Genomic DNA, 16,970 nt, shown 5'->3' on the forward strand with positions numbered 1-16,970 from the left:
GGATGTTTTCAACATGAATATTTGGGAATTGCTAATAATACTCTTCCTGAAAACTTGACGGAATTTCCAGGTAGGTGCACCGAAACTGAGCTCACAATTGTTACGAAATCATACTCCTAGGGTACCTTGCGCTCCGTCACCTGAACAGCAGAATCTACCACACTGTATCTTGGACGATAAGCGCGTTTTATTGTATAATACATAAATGCGTGTACCAGCAAAGCCTATTGTTCTGAGATAAGGAGTTCACAATGCTATCAGGGCTGCCCAAAGCAGAAACGCCTTGTGGAATAGAAATCAGGTCCGGGTTACCTTGGACATGGCGATTAGAACTCGTGGTGCACCTCCAATCATCGTGAGTAACTCAAATGGCGAAATGCAGCACCCTGATTTAACAGAACAATGTCAGTATGCAAGACGTTGGGAGTCGTGAAAACACAAGTGGTACTTCGTGATTTTTCTTTCAACAGAAGAAATGCGATATATTCCGACTACTTCCTACTTTGCGTACCAGCTTATTCTGCACCTCCTCCCTCATCGTCGGTGGGGATAGTGAGCTACGTGTACATAAACGCTGCTAAGGAAAGCAGTTACTGCTCTGACAAAAAGGTCTTGTCGAAACGTTGGCTCCAGTGCCATTCCTTGTCTGGCAACTGTTACTCGCATGAAAATTCCGTCTTCCTGTAAAAGACTACCATGCTTGTTGTTTACTTATTAATTTGTTATTTACCACAAATACAGAGTCTGCAGGTGCGTTATCGTGGGGCAGAATCCAGCGCCCTTCTTTTGACAAATTTGGTCTCACACGGCGCACACAACCTCTCAGATGCTTCGGGAACTCCACGTGTAAAGCTGCATTATGTTTGACCTTCAGGTGCATATTCGTGACGCACAATTCCAAGGCAGTCAACGCACACGATCAACGTGTCCGGTTTTGGCGTTGTTGTCCCAAGCTTTTTTTTTTTTCTGTCTTAACTCATCTTTCTTTTGCCATAAGGTCTTCTTCTTGGGAAAGTTGGTGCTTAGATTTCCTAGGTATACTTTGTGGCGCAAACTACATTTCTTGAAAAGGGACAGAAGAAAGGGAGACAGTGAAGCACCACACTGTCTCCCTTTCTTTTGTCTCTTTTCAAGAAATGTATTTTGCGCCACAAAGTATACCTAGGAATTCTTTTTCCCACTTCTTGCTCTGCGACTTCCGATCAATATCGTATTCGCAAATCCAAGTTTCGTCACGGATGACAACCCGTAGCGAGAATTTATCGCTGTCGACTGAAGTTTTTCAATCGAGGCAACATTCTTTTCATCACTGCTTCTGCTCAGGAGTCAAAAGTTTCGGCAGCAACATTTCGCTAGCCCTTTTTATTTCCAAATTTTCAGCTTAAATATGGCGAACAGACGATTTTCCTAAACCAAGTGTTTTTGATATCATGATAACAGGCTTTCATTGGTCGCTGAGCACTATAGAAAACACACTAAGATGTTTTCATCTTCGCACGAGGTGGACGGGTGTCCTGATGTTGCATGGTCCTTGCGATTCCGACGGCCTTCTAGAAAGCCCCTTGAACATACTTGCCTGCGTTAGGGCATCCTTTCGATGAAGGCGCGACCACATGCACGCAATTTTCGTGCGACGGCGACAATCCACGAGCGTTGAGCCGCAGCTATTCCCGTCGCGGATGGTGATTCGTCACTGTCACTTGTCGCGTCGCCGGTTTTTGGCTAGCCAGCAAATTTCGCTTGTCACCCGGAAGTCCAGGCGACGAAAATTAGGAAACGCTCAAGGATCGCCTCTAAGAGTCAAACACCGATAGCATTCTAAGATCCCTGACTGCTTCTCACGCTTCCCGTAAAATGCAGTTTATGTAAACATAATGTTTACAGGGAAACGTTAGCGGCGGACGCTTTGCACCAAGACGAACTTTCTGGTAGAAACGCGGCCTCTTGCGTGGGCCGATCATGGAGGTAGTGAACAGCCGCGCCAGATAATTACATTATTTTTCAAATTTCTGTTATTGTTTCGCACTTTTAATATTTCGGTCTGAGAATATTTAACATAAAAGACATGTGCTGTCGGGGTCTTGTTTCATTACATTTGTTTGTGGGCTGTCATTCTCAAAATTCCGAGGAATAACTTTGTCATGAATGAAAGACGAGGTACGAGCAAATTTAGTGATAGAATGTGTGGCAATATAGCCCGCATATACCGCATGTCATATAGCAAGGCATGGCTTATGCATATACCTAAATATACACGGAAATTTTAGCTCACGGGTAACTTCGCCGAAGCCGGCACAGATGTCGATATCGGATTTTCTGCGATACGGGGCCCTTAACGGTCTAGCGTTTAAAATATAAATTGCAAAATCAGCCATCACTTCGTCTCGTCTCGTCTCATGCTAAAGACAAAGTATCAGAGTTGTCTTATGGTTTTATTGAGATTGCTTGTTTGTTTTGGTGCTTTTAAGCCTAAGAGGCCACCGGGAGCCACGAAAGTGTTTTCCGTTTTGCTTACGAGATGTTGGCCGCTCCATTTCACGTTCGCGGCATGGAACGAATTTTCAGTGGCGATGACAATAGATCTTGGTCAAAGCATTGGCCTCGCTCTTGGTATCTGTGCGGTTTTTTTAGTGGCGTGCGATTGTATTTATTTGGAAAGTAATGTAAATTTTTTGCTACTTAACCCGACGTTAAGTCCATGTGGATGCTTCATGTCACGACCCGACAGTCTGACAGGTCCTACCTGTCACTCACGTCGCTTGTCGATCTTACGTGGCTGTCGCGCGCAGGTGGGTGTCGATTAGGTCATCGCTACATTTCGTGAGTCCGTGCCATTCTTGTACAATTTCACAAGAAATTGGTTTGGTGCTCGTCAATTTCCATTTCCAAAATTAGTAAAGGGTTGCATAAACAGTGCAGGTACCAAATTCTACCTTGACATAAAGGGGTCAGGCTCGTACTTGAGGTCAACCGGGTCTTCTTGAGAGGAGAGAGTAAGAGAGTAGCGTCGCTATGAGTGGAGAAGGCAAGAAAGTGGCGTCGCTGCATTTCTGCCACTTTTTTTGCTGACTCACTGCATGAACTATTGGGGCGGGCCTCGTATGTATTCAGCTACAAATACTGAGATGACGTCCACACTCACTGTTCGCGACTACTTGGACTACGCGGAAACTACGACCAGTAATCTTACAAAAAAAAATTAACTCGCAATCCCCGCCCTGTAAAAGTGCAAGTGCGGTGAAGCTGCAGAAAAACAATTCTGAAACTGCCGAGGGGGGTATGCGATGCTGTATTGCTTTATAGTAATGTTAGTAGTGGTAATTTAGAGTAGTAGTAGCAATGGTAATTTTGAGAGCATTCCACCGCTGGTCGTTTTGCTGTTTCTTTTTCCCTTTGCCGCTCCACGTAATCACGTTGCTCCTCGCGAGTCATAAGTATCCGTTGCCTACTCATAGCGGTGCTGCAATAACAATGAAATCAGTTGCTAAGCTGGTTCCTTCATATACAAAAGGCTGGTCTCCTCCCTCCCCATGTCGCAAGCTGCGCTCACCGCGGCAACATGCGTAACAGCAATATTTACCTGAAAACGTATGCGGGGAGGGCTACGTGCTTCGCGTTGTTAACAGGAGTGCCTTATCACGAATTATGTGGTTGGGATGCTTGTTTTGTGCTTGTTCTTTTGAAAACGAATGCTGTTCTGTATGTTGTATGCGTGATTCCAAAGAGGGTATGCGATTTTCGCTTCACTTTGCTAAGTGCTTGAAGCCTGCTTCATCTCCGCTGCGGGTAGACGCTGCGGCTGGGCTGCGATTGATGTCCTGTGAATTTACTTTACCCCTGTGGGACTCGAACGTTTTCACCATGTGCCGTTTGCGTTCGTTGTCTCCGGACATACAGATGCACCTACCGTGTGGGTTACTATGACGTGAACAGATCATGGTGTACCGTCTGTAACTAGGCGTTGCATTTGCGAACTCATATGATTTCCTTACTGGAATGGCCAACAGCCTTAGGTACGACACATGCGACAGCGATGGGACGCTCGCGCATATTATCTGTATCTGCCAGCGATATAGTACCCAGAGACAAGTAATGCGCTGAGTACTGGACGAGTTGGACGATCGTCCACTGTCACAACTCAAAGCTTTAGGTGAATGTTCCCAAAGAACGTCCGCGCTGAAGGCCTTAGCCGCGTTATTAAGGTTCCTGAAGTCGAAGAAGACGACGAGCGATAGGCTCGCTTCCGAACGCCCGTCTGTAATTTTAAGTCTTTTTTAGCAAGTGTAGAGCGCCTTTTTACTCTTTGTGCCTCTCTTTCACCGAACGCCGGCCTGGGGGTCACCGTCCTGCGAGAGAAGCACAGCAAGCGGCTCCCGAAGCGCACCGGACCGAAGCAGCGCGGCAAGCCTCCGCCGTCGGCCGCCCTTCGTGATGCTCTGATGGCATCCGTCGCAAGCAATCAGCAATCAGGTCAGCACGTTGCTCCTGTAGACCACAGAGAAGATGAGCAAGCAAGAAAAAGGCTACGTGAAGATGACATCGACGCAAGGCAATCTGCAGGAGACAACGAAGAGATGGACCAGACAGCCTTCACTGTTGTCTCTTACAAAAAGAAAAGAGCCGCTGGTGTTCCTGTTATATTCAAGCCAACTCAGCCTGACAGCAGCTTATGGAAAGTAAACCCAAATCTTCTGGCTTCTGCGGTCGTGACAACAGCCCAAGAAAAGATACTCAGCCACCGTCTCAACAAGGATGGCAGCCTCATGGTGACAGTGTCTACACTTCCTGCAGCCAATCGTCTCCTCACAGTGACAGATCTATCGGGTATTCCTGTAGAAGCTCGAGTTCCATACTCCTACTCTGCCACGTACGGGAGGATACAGGACCTTCCTGTTGAGTACTCAGATGACGACCTCAAGGAGTATTTGAGCGAACAAGGAGTCATATCTGCTAAAAGGCAAGTTTTCTACGTCCCTAACGAAGATGGCGTAGTAACGGAAACCCGAAGACGCTCGGTCATCCTGGAATTCTCTAAGGACGCCCCTTTACCAAACCGAGTGTCGCTTGGATTCTGCAGTTATCCTGTGACGGAATACATGGGGTCTGCTACTCAATGTTTCAGATGTCAAAGACATGGACATATAGCGAAATATTGTAAAGGCCCCATCCGCTGCAAGATATGCGCTGGTCCACATACGCATAAGGAGTGTACGTCACGTTCCCAGCCTCGGTGTGCAAACTGTGGAGCTGAGCATGCTGCGTCATACGGAGGGTGTCCTAAGAAGAAATCAGCCACTCTTGCACGGACGATGGAGCAAATCCAAGGAAAAGTGCGGAAACGACGAGAACCACCACCGAATCCGGATGTGATGTATACATCTACAAACCAAAAGCAACACGACACGGTGCAGCGCAGCGACACGGCTTTGAAAAAGTCCTACGCCTCAGTCGTGAAAGAAAACCAGCAAAGGCCTTCAACTGCAACGATTCCATCAAAGCCCTCAAGTGATATAACCTCAAGCCCACGACAGCAACAAGTGTCCTCACGGTCGCAGCAGAAGAACAGGAAGAACCAAGAAAAGTTGTTAGATGGTAGCGCTGCAAATGAGATACCAAGTATGCTGATTCCCATGATGTTCGCCGCAATCAAGGCTATTCTGCGTGCCAGCCCATCGTTTAAGAGCATCCCTGAAATAGAGGCCGTCCTGGCTTTGGAACCGCTAGTGTCGTCTTCTTTCACGGCGCAAAGCCGTGATTCTTCGCAGTAGCAACGATGGCTTCGCCAACAATCGTCTCACAAGTGGTGTCCACCAACAAACACTTCCGCACATGTACTATATTCCAGTGGAACGCTCGCGGCTTGCGCTCGAAGTTAGCAGACTTTAAGCATCTTACGCGAGTGTACCGATTCCCTTTTTTAGTCATTTCCGAGTCTCGCGTCGACGAGCACTTTAGGATAAAGGGGTATTATTTTCATCATTCAAGGCGACAAAATGGAATTAGCCGACTGCTCGTTGGATTTCGCAACGACATACCTGCCTCTGCGATTGACGTAGCACCACATGACAAGAACGAATATATTTGCGCAACCACAGTGATTGCATCTAAAGTGTTTACCCTGATCGGCGTCTACTTGGAACCAGGATCACCTTTCGACGTGACAAGATTGGAAAACTTGTTAACAAACACTCAGTCTCCACATATTATTTGTGGCGATTTCAACGCACATAACGAGATCTGGGGCAGTTCACATACATGTGCTCGGGGTGCCAAGCTGGCGAAGCTTTTTGCAAAATACAATATAGAGCCCTTGAACGATGGCAGCATAACATACCTGAAAAATCCGACGACTGTTAGCTGCATTGACGTCACATTCGTATCAAGTCAAGTGGCCCCTATGTTCGGATGGCGTACAGATTTCGAGACTCGAGGTAGTGATCACTACCCGATCCTAATCTCTGCCCTCCATTTTCGGACGTCGCCCAGCAAAGTGAAACTGAAGTCGGTAGACTGGGAAGCTTACACAGCAGCCGTAGACAAAGGAATCACAGCCTCAACTACGAATACAGAAATAATACCGACAATAGCTCATTGCCTCAAACAAAGTACCCGCTCTGCCACTAAGCATTGTAATGTACCAACAAACGACGAGGAATTTGAAAGGTTATGTGCCATTCGAAGGCGTGCCGAAAGGAAGGCTCTACGTACGAAGGATATCGAAGACCTCAGAATTTGTCGACGGGCACAAAGACATATACGACGTTAACTCACCAAACTGGACCGAAAAAGGTGGAGGGACTTTTGTGGGACACTGGACATACGACAACCGCTGAGCAAAATCTGGCGAGTCGTCAGAGGCATTCGCAAAGAGCCGCAACAGCTGTATCCTTTTATCGCCCTCTCATTACATGAGCGCGCATCCCTGAAAGAGGTGACAGAGCAGTACTGCAGGCTCCTTTCCAACGGGGCACAACCTTTGCGGCAAATTGCAAGTCGTCAGCCTAGTCCACCTCGAGCTACCCTTCCTGACTTAGAATTACCATTCACCATCGAAGAGCTCACGGCAGCAATCGGCGACGTAAACAAGCGATCATCACCTGGCCATGACGGCGTGAGCTATGAAGCGCTCGCAAATCTATGCCACACATCTCGCATACGCCTTCTGGAGTACTACAACGCCTCATGGATAACTGGGGAGGTTCCTACGGAATGGAAGCTAGCGAAAGTCATTCCTATATTGAAACCAGCGAAGCAGCCAACAAATTACGCCTCCTTCAGACCCATATCTCTGCTTAGCTGCGTAGGGAAGCTATTCGAAAAAATGATCTACAAACGACTAAATTGGTTCTTGGAAACTGCAAAAGTTTACCCGGAGGAAATGAATGGCTTCCGGCAAAATAGATCCGCAATTGATAATGTCATTGCCTTGGTCTCATCAATTGAAGAGGAATTGGTCTCTGGAAACATACCTACTGCATTATTTTTAGACATTGAGGCAGCATATGATTCGGTCTATCATAATGCAATACTTGACGCTTTGGAAACCCTTGGTCTTGGAGGACGGCTCTACGCATGGATTGAAGACTATCTTCAAGGACGCCAACTTTTCATGTGTACCCCGGATGGCCCCACGGCGCTTTATGCCGTCGAGAAGGGAGTGCCACAAGGAGCTGTGTTAAGCCCGGTATTATTTAATTTAGTCCTCATCCATCTGAAAAGAAACCTGCCCCCTGGCGTCAAAATCACACTGTATGCGGACGACATCTGCATTTGGAGTGCGGCGCGTTCCCGCAGTACCACCCAACAACGCCTCCAGAGAGCGCTAGCAAATATATCGGCCTACCTAAATCCAAGGGGTCTGAAATTGTCCCCCGACAAAAGCGTTGCCATGGCTTTCACGCGGAGGTGTATGGAAAAATACCCACTAGTGTTGGGTGGTCGTGCCCTTCCATACGTCAAGACGCAAAGGTTTCTTGGAGTGACGATCGATAGGAACCTCACATGGTCGCCCCAAGTGAAAAAACTGAGTGAGAAGATTTCCTCGGCGTCGCACGTATTCCGATTTTTAGCCGGATCACAGTGGGGCAGCAACTGTAGATCAATGGTGCTCCTCCATAAGGCCTACGTCGACGGAACACTACGATATTACCTCCCGATCCTGCACAAAATATCTCCCACAAGCAAGAGAAAACTCGAGGCAGCACGAAACAACTGCCTTCGCGTATGTCTTGGCCTTCCAAAGGGGTCGTCCCGGTCAGGGACTGTAGCAGAAGCTGGATGCCTGCCTCTGGAAGTGCTACGTTCGCAGGAGACACTTCGGATACACCTCCGCCACGTCATTCATACGAAGACTCACTTTTTAAAGGATATTTCCAGAACCCGTGCTACATCTAGCTTTGGGCAGGCCGTCGGAAGCATATCTATTTCGATTCCTGCTCAGGCGTCACAAATTATGCCGCGAAACATTTCACCATGGACACTGTCCCCACTGGAAATCGTGCCATATATACCTGGAATCAGTGCGAAAAAGAAAATGCCTCAGGCAGCGACTTATCAGATAGCTTTAGAATATATGCACAAAGAATACGCAGCCGCAACGCACATTTTCACAGATGGCTCTACAACTCCACATCGTTCATCATGCGGACTTTTTGTAACCTCTACAGGGCAACGATTCTCGTTTCGTCTTGAGCGAGCGACATCATCTACTTCAGCGGAGCTATATGGTATTAAGGAGGCCCTTGTGTATGTACTTCGACAGCAGCCGCCAAAGACATGGGTGATTTTCACAGACTCAAAAGCAGCCCTACAAAGTATCTGGAACAGGCACAAGCGTTGCAATAATCAACCTCAAGTTCCAGTGGATACCTGGCCATGCCGGCATTTCGGGAAATGAAAGAGCGGACGAAGCCGCCAGAAATGGACTCCAATACCGTAAGTTCAAAAGAACATATTTTACAAAAGCCGATGCTTCAAACATGGCAAAAAAATATGCCTATCAAGAAAAAGACCGCATCTTGAATCTGCCGCTTTACCAAGATAACTTCCTACGTTACATTGACCCAGAAATGAGACCGAAAATTCCACGACCACTTCCTCGACACTTAGAGACATTGTACCATCGTCTCCGACTGAACGTGGCATACACGAACAATTATCTGTACCGCATAGGACTTACCACTAACCCATACTGTGATAACTGTCGCAACTTAGAGACAATTGAGCACATATTACTAGAATGCCCCGCGTACCGCGACGAGAGACAATTTTTTGAGCACCAAATGGACATGATTTGCCACGAACCGTTAACGTTACCGAGCATCTTAGGTCCAATGCCCGGCCCTTCAAAACAGCGACGGGTTTTGGATTTATTGTTCAATTACCTGACAGAAATTGGTCAAATAGGAAAGCTTTAAAAATTGCATCCTTCCCATGCAAAAGCTTAAATTTACCCGCCATGTCACCTGTATATATTAGTATCAGGTCCACTCGGACATTTCATATTTACTTTTATCCTTTTTTTTTCTCCAACTCTTTTCTGGAATCTTTTAATCCCATTCCCCCTACCCTATACAGAGTAGCATGCCAGCAGTTATATACGCGCCGGCAAAATTCTCTGTTTTTCCAATAAAGAGCCCTCTCTCTCTCTCTACGGAGCTTCACGATAGACTAAGGATGCCACCCCCTTCCGCTCTATTGAATACGCGGTTTGTTCGCGCTCGTGTCTCTTTCTCTCTATCTCCCCCGTCCACTATCTTTCTCTATTTCCCCCCCTTGACCCTTCCCCCCGTGCAGGGTAGCCAACCGGAAGTACCGCTTGTTAAACTCCCTGCCTTTTTTCTCTCTCCGCCGCGGGTCGCCCGGTATTGCACAACCTCCTGGATCGGCCCATATTATTGCGCATGGAAGATGACCCGAATACCGACCGAGGAAAAGCTAACAGCTTCATTACGAAAAAAATTGTTAAGAAATGCTGGCACCGTTAAAACCAGTAAGGCGCTGTCATAGAGAAAAACCGACTGGCTCTCAGAACTCACTCACCTTGATTTAGGTGCGCAGCCGAATATCAGAAGCGTTATACGGAATTCCCGTCGTATGAGATATCAACTTTATTTCTCAACAAGCAGACAATAACACCGGTACGATGGGAAATGAAAACCAGTGACCCGAAGTGAATGATCGGAGTTAATATTTCCCTTGCCAGCATTCAATCAAGTCGAGTAAATGCACGTGCGCGTCCTTATGGTCACTCACCTCGGTGACGTCTATAGCCTGCTTGCGCCGTCTCGCAAAGTTGCATCGTCGTGACCAAGAGAGACGACGCATCACCAGTTGTGCAGCAGGCTTTAGTCTTCACATGTTACTGGAGTGTAACATGCTGCCGAACTTTTTTTTGAGATTGTTGCTATTCTGTGAACGTACGGCATTTGTCGCCCCCTTGTCAGTAGAATCGCGACCGTCGTTTTTGCATTTGTCGCGAATTCAATACTGGCCGTAGTTACCGCTCATTTTGATGGGACCAAAATGTAAAAACCCTCGCGTACTTAGATTTAAGTGCACGTTAAAGAACCCTTGGTAGTCAAAATTACTCCGTAGTAAAATTTACTCCGGCTGTTACGTGCGTCATCATCACATCGTCGTTTTGTTGAGTAAACCTCTAAATTTGTGTCATCGATTTTTTTTTACATTTGTTTATCCTGCCGCCAGCCAAAGCCGCTAATAGATACGTCAAATAATTAGCGCCCATCAAGCACGCAAATTGGTCCTCAAAGCTTCCGTGAAGGAAGTGCAGGCAGAAGTTTCAAGGGCGTTTTCACAATACAAATGAATGGTGTCTCGTTTTACTCTCCTGAAATGCGCTGATGTGTAGGGAAGAATATAGGCCTATATCGTCTCGGATCGTAACTTCTGCCCCTTATAAACGGTGGGTTTCGTGCGTAAACGTCAGAGTGAATACTCGTATGCACATTCCATGGTGGATGTGACAAGAAGCACTAGTTGGGAGACCGTTTGCAGCTTGTGTCGAATGTGTGGCGTGCTCGTTTTCGTTATCTTGTGGAAAAGAGTTAGGACACCTCATGGCCACGTGTCCTAATGGGCGATTACGGGAACACCAGAATAAAGTTGGCAAAGTTGTCATGAAGGATCACTTTGAAGCACATTGCGCGCGCGCCAGATAAAAGCCTTTGTTGCGATACAGACAAGCGGTGGCCCAGAACGCTGATCAGCACTCCAGAGATACCGTAGATACCGTCGAGACTAACAACAGAAGGTCTAATTACGTCAGTTGTCCGTCTGGATTTTTTCTCAGAAAACGAAATCCTGTTTCTTTTTTGATAATAGCTTATGACGAATGGATTGCTCGGTTATTACGTTTGTGCGCTTTTCATTCTGTGTGGCGCGGTGACGTTTTGTGGCATGGCATATATATCAATCACGTGCAATAAAACCCTCACTTGTTAGTAACAGCGTGACTCCGTCTATCTCTCTTTCTTTTTTCTTTGTAAGTGCATCAGTCTATCCTTTCGGGTAAAACATTGCTACACGTTTAGGTGTCATAAAGCGCATACATTGGAATTTGTAGCTTAAAAGATATATTAAATAACCCCAAAAATAAAGCAGACCTACGCATTCCTTTCAGTTTCGCGCTCGTTGCTCATTAAAGGAACACTAAAGCGAAACAATAAATCAGTTTAGACTAATGGAGGATTGTTTGAGAACCCTGCAGGCAGTCATTAAAAAAAATAGCTTGATTATTAGATGAGAAAATGAAGATCCAAGTATCAGTATTTGAATTTCGCACCGAAACCCCAGCGCCGGTACGTCAGCGTGACATCAGGGATTCCAAAGTATGTTTTCGCATTTGGGCCACGTTGGCTGAGTAAAGGTTCCTGAAACTTGCCATGTTTAATATTTGGCTCCTTTAGAACACAATGTAGTCAATGTGTACCGCTATATATAACTAGAAGGCCCTCGAAGATGCCATCAAAATCCAAGACGTCACAGCCCCCAGGTGCAAGAACTCAAGTAGGCGTCACCACCCGTATTTCGTTCTTGCGCTTTTTCTGGCTTACCGAACGTCTTATCGTTGTAAGAGTGGTGTTTTTGGTGTTGTAGAACAGTAATTTACTTATGCAGAAGAAATCATGTTTCACTTTAGTGTCCCTTTAAACCAACAAGTTACGTAAAGGCGCAATGGCAACAACAAAGGAATGTAAGACTGAAAGATATGCGTTTATTTCGTAAATCCCTAGAGTGACCTATGGCATAGATGATGTCAGTAACAATACATTTTGCTCTTCGTGTGGTTTTTGTCTTCAACCCATGAACAATCTTTAATATTGACACGTGTACTTCTTTATCACGTGACCGCGTTTCACCGTCTAACAAATGTTATCGCTCAGCGCAGGATGCGCCAACATGTATCGGAAGTTTCTCGAATGTTATAGAACGATTCCATCGATTGTCTGTTGCCACCAAACCTTGTGTGATCTTATTGCATGCATGCGCGTCGCGAATTGTGTAGTACTTTCTGGAAGACACGCAGGCACCACTGATTACTCTGGAACCTTCGATGACGCAGTGTAAAAGCCGACGCGCTGATTGGATTTTGGCGATTACTGACTGTGTTCGCAGCTATCGTTATTCGTTGAGTAAAGCCTGTTTTTGAGGGCACAGGTTCGCCCAACAAAACGTTAGTTTCGCCATTCACAGTATTGCTACTGTGTTCTTTACCGCCACCGCTACGTGGCAATATAATATATACCCTAAGTGCATGGAAGTTTGTCAACTCAGGTTTCCACGCTAACAAATTCGTGCCATGAGTCATGAGCTTTGGAAGTCGCTTGCATGATACCACAATGGCCAAGGGCGCGGGATAAAATCCTGGCTTCGGCCTCCGCATTTCAATAGGGGCCAAGTGCAAAAACGGCCGTGTATCGTGCATTGCATATACGTTAAAAAAACCAGATGGTCGAAAATAGTCAGAAGTCACCCACTGCTGTGTGCCTCATTATCAGATCATGGTGTTGACACGCACGTAAAACTGCAGAATGTACTTATTTTAAAAATTTCTAATCCACTTTTTTCTCTTCATCAGAGGAAAGCAAATGATGCTAGCATGTATTGTATGGACGGCACAAAGGCAGTCAATGCTGCTAATGGGACCGTATAAATTCTGCGAAAGATGTTTCGACGAAAAATTGCGCATTTGAGCCCGTTTAAAGGAGCCTGGGGCTAAGCTTATGACGTATATTGATTTACGTAAAAAAATATTACTCCATTTCTGGAAAAATTTACTGCGTTGATTTCTTGCACCAATGTACGCGAGGTGGGCAGCAATCATGGATGTCCCACTAGTGAACCCCAAGCAGCAACACAAACTACCGTCCGTACAGGGTAAACCCTGGTCATTTGCGGTGGCCTTTCCCATACCGTGGAAAATGGTCGTCTCGTGTTCATGATTGCATCGCGTGCGTACTCTCCCATTTTCTTTCTTCCTCACCGGGAGTCTTTCGGAAAAGCGCATGACGACGCATCCATTACGTCATCATGCGTGGGTGAGCGCCGATATGAATGGCCCGTGATGGGCTGGCCTCAAATTCATGCACGTAAAAAGGAAGACTGCGAAACTTACTACGGCGCTCCTTTTATATGTTCACGTCAGCATTGCGGTGCAACTCAGTCCGTACACATTGGTCAAGAAGAGGTCACGTAGGGTAAGTACCCGGCTTTGTTTGCACTTTTAGAGCGTCGGTCTTGGCGCATTTTCCTACGGCGAGCGTCGGCGTCGGCGTCGGCGCTGGCGTAAGCGACGGACGAGCACCACATCGAAGGATGAAAGAGTGAACGCGAGCCGGGATGTGAAAGGAACGAGCTGTGAATGGCGGAGATCAATTAGAGCGGCCCGTTCAGCGACGTGCGCGTGGGGAAGTGGTAACATGCGGACACGCTCGACCGTTCGATTTGCACTGTTATCTGGCCTCAGCCGGTCCGCTCATTTCGTTCAATCTTTTGCTCGCGTCAGCTCTCGCTCGCGCTTGTTTGGTTTGCTTGGTCTGGTCTCGTTGTCACTTGTTTCTATTGCCATGGTTTGAGATTGTTTCTTTACTATGATGAGGCTAAACCGAGACGTCCTGGTGGAAAGGTTTTAGAGACAGTGGGCCATATCCAATTCTGTAACGCGAAACGGACTCTGAATACAAGGACGCGGAGGCGGCACCCAGTACCTCGTTCTCTTTGACTTTCGAATGCGGTGACGCCGTAATAGAAAAGAGCGCACCAACATGTGTGTGATCAGTGGCAACGACGTCGTCATCTTCATAAGACATGACTAGCGTTCAGAACGAAGGACGAAGAAAGTATACAACAGGCGTCGACCTGTGAGCATACGAAGGAAACAGCGCGCTACATCTCGCATCTACAGAGAGGAGATGAGAGTTTCATGCTGTCACGTGACTGCGGGAACGGCTCCCCGCGAGTTATGCGGCAGCTCTGCCGCAGCTGCGTTCTCACGCCAGCGACTCTACGCGCGCGTTTTACCGCTGGTGCGTATGGGACTTTCTGCTGCGACGATCGCTCCCAGAAAGCGCCATATTCTAGAGCGCGTCGTCTGTTCACCGATGACGCCATCGATAAGGCATGCGGCGAGCGCGTCAAAACAAAGCGCTGCATGAACGGAGGTCTGCCTGCGGCGGCTGCTGTGAATCGCGCCCACACGTGGCCCGCGCACTTCCTCTCGCAATCTCCCGATTAGCGATGCAGTCGCGCCTCACTTCGCTCCATTTGCAACGTGCCGCACGAGACAGATTGTCTGCGCCAGCCAATATATCACGAAATGAAAACACGTATACAGTTGCGCTCAAATTTTGCATCAGTGAGTCTCGTAATCGTCGGTAGATTTTTTATCTGCATCCAAGCGCGAGTGTATATTTTATTTGGAACTTCTTGTGGAACTTGTTATCGTTTGAAGTATTCTGGCAACATGTTTTCATGGTTTATCTGTCACTGTTGCTGTCAAGGACAACGTTTTGTACATTCCAAGTCTACGTAGTGACTGACCCATGACGCCGTGGTGCGCGCTTTATTGCATTTTGTTGCATGCCTTTTGGTTGCAGAAGCAACGCCATGTAAACTTTAGTTTTTGCATGTAGCGCGAGAACGGCAAAATAATAAAATTTGTGCGATAAATACAAAAACATTTCGAAATCCTTTTTAGAAAGTGTTCTCTTTTCGCGTAATTTTATGTTGACTATTCAAATCTTTTTGGGCCGGCATAAGTACTGAGCGAACACTTCGCAACACTTTCTTTTTTTCGATGTATCTCTGCTGAGTAAATTGCTTTTAAATAAAATCCCATTTGCAAGTTATTTATTCTATTTACGCAGAGACATTTTGGCAGATTTACCTCTTTAAAAACAAACGCTCCAACTGTTACCTTGAAAACATAGTTTTCCTTGCTCTGTACCCGCCATAAGAGATAACTACGAAAATTGGGTTCATACGAATGATTGAGAATGCCTTGAATCTTGTTGGAATATTGGCGAAACGACCAGTTGTATATTTCCAGCTCATGTATGTCAGATATGCGATGAACTATACGTAGATATGAATAAATTTTTATTCAGTTTGCTCTCCATAGTCACCGAGGAGGTGGGGAGCAAACGAACACGCATAAAGCATGGGCTGGGACAAATGGCACTGGAAGATGCTCTCCTTTAGCTACACTTCAGGTTGAAACCAGAGGAGTCAGTTTATTATTCTTTGTATGCACTGCATGCCATTTACGCAGATTTAAGTCTCGATAAATTTTCTTAATTTTGTTTAAGAATCCCAGTCATCAAGAAACGCAAACATTTAAAAAAAAGCGAATTCAAAAATCATAGTATATGCACTTCCATGCGACTCAAGGGCGTTCGTAACTATTGAAACGTCACCTATACAAGCCTGGACTAAATGTGGCTTATGCAGCTGAGGTGCGTTCCTGCATGACCGATCTGTTCTCTTCTGTAGGTTCTTTCTGCATAACAAGACGAAAGGATTGAACACGCGTCTCGCTGGCTGCTTCATCGCCATGCTCGTCCTGGAGGTGACCGCCGGAGGCTATGGCGGCGTCGCATGGAACACGGGTGGCCACGGATACGGCTACGGCGGAGGCGACCACAGCAGCGAAGAAAGCCACGAACGGCACCATCACCACGGCCAGCAGAGCTACGGGCACAACCTACAGCCGATGTACGGTGGCCATCCGACGTACATACAGCGGCCCGTGCAGCACTCCGGCTATGCCCCTACCTACGGCTCACAGCATGGACACACGGGTCTGCTGCACAAGGTCGCGGGCAAGTTCCACGGATGAACCAGAGAAGACTACCTAGCAAAGTGCAGAAACATGGATTCAAGTGTGTAGCGTTACTCTTCGTCATAACGTTTCTTGGTACGCCGGTGTTCGTAATAAATGTTTGCGAGTGCGGACAACCCTACCTCTCACGGACTACCGTTGATGCAGTAGAGCGTTACATAAGCCTAAAAGTATTGCTTGTTTTTATGCGCTTCATTCTCGTATAGTTTAGCGATAAGGCAAGACTACCTAGGCTCTAGCAAAGCTCCTCTGTGCACTTAAGAATTAGGGCCCTCATTTGTCGCAGACACCGCACTTCCGGGAATTCGTGCCTTCACCTTGGTCCGGTATTCCAGCAGTTTCTTTTTGTAATATGCTCGTTCCTCACTTAAGGAAGATTACCGAGTAGTAATAAGTAATGTATCGTCTGAGCCCGTTCACTTGAGAGTGCAAATGAACACAACAATGGTATCTCATATAGGTAAACTCAAGGGCAATGGGCGATATCTTGAAATATGACAGCTCGTCTACTGTAATATGACTGAATATTTACGTACGCTTGTTTTCTATTTATGTATTTATTCCTTCATTTATTGTGTTCTTATGCAGTAGGTGTATCCAAGTGGTAGTC

General features: G+C 46.6%; 1 long non-coding RNA gene across 1 annotated transcript; it reads left to right on the forward strand.

Moving 5' to 3' along the window:
* Positions 1-13,563: 13,563 nt before the first annotated feature.
* Positions 13,564-16,476, forward strand: LOC129386482 (uncharacterized). Its single transcript, XR_011893922.1, has 2 exons — positions 13,564-13,718; positions 16,012-16,476. It is a non-coding gene; the product is annotated as an uncharacterized lncRNA (long non-coding RNA).
* The last annotated feature ends 494 nt before the right edge of the window (positions 16,477-16,970 follow it).

The sequence above is a fragment of the Dermacentor andersoni genome, chromosome 4 (genome assembly GCF_023375885.2).
Source record: "Dermacentor andersoni chromosome 4, qqDerAnde1_hic_scaffold, whole genome shotgun sequence".
Lineage (NCBI taxonomy): Eukaryota > Metazoa > Arthropoda > Arachnida > Ixodida > Ixodidae > Dermacentor > Dermacentor andersoni.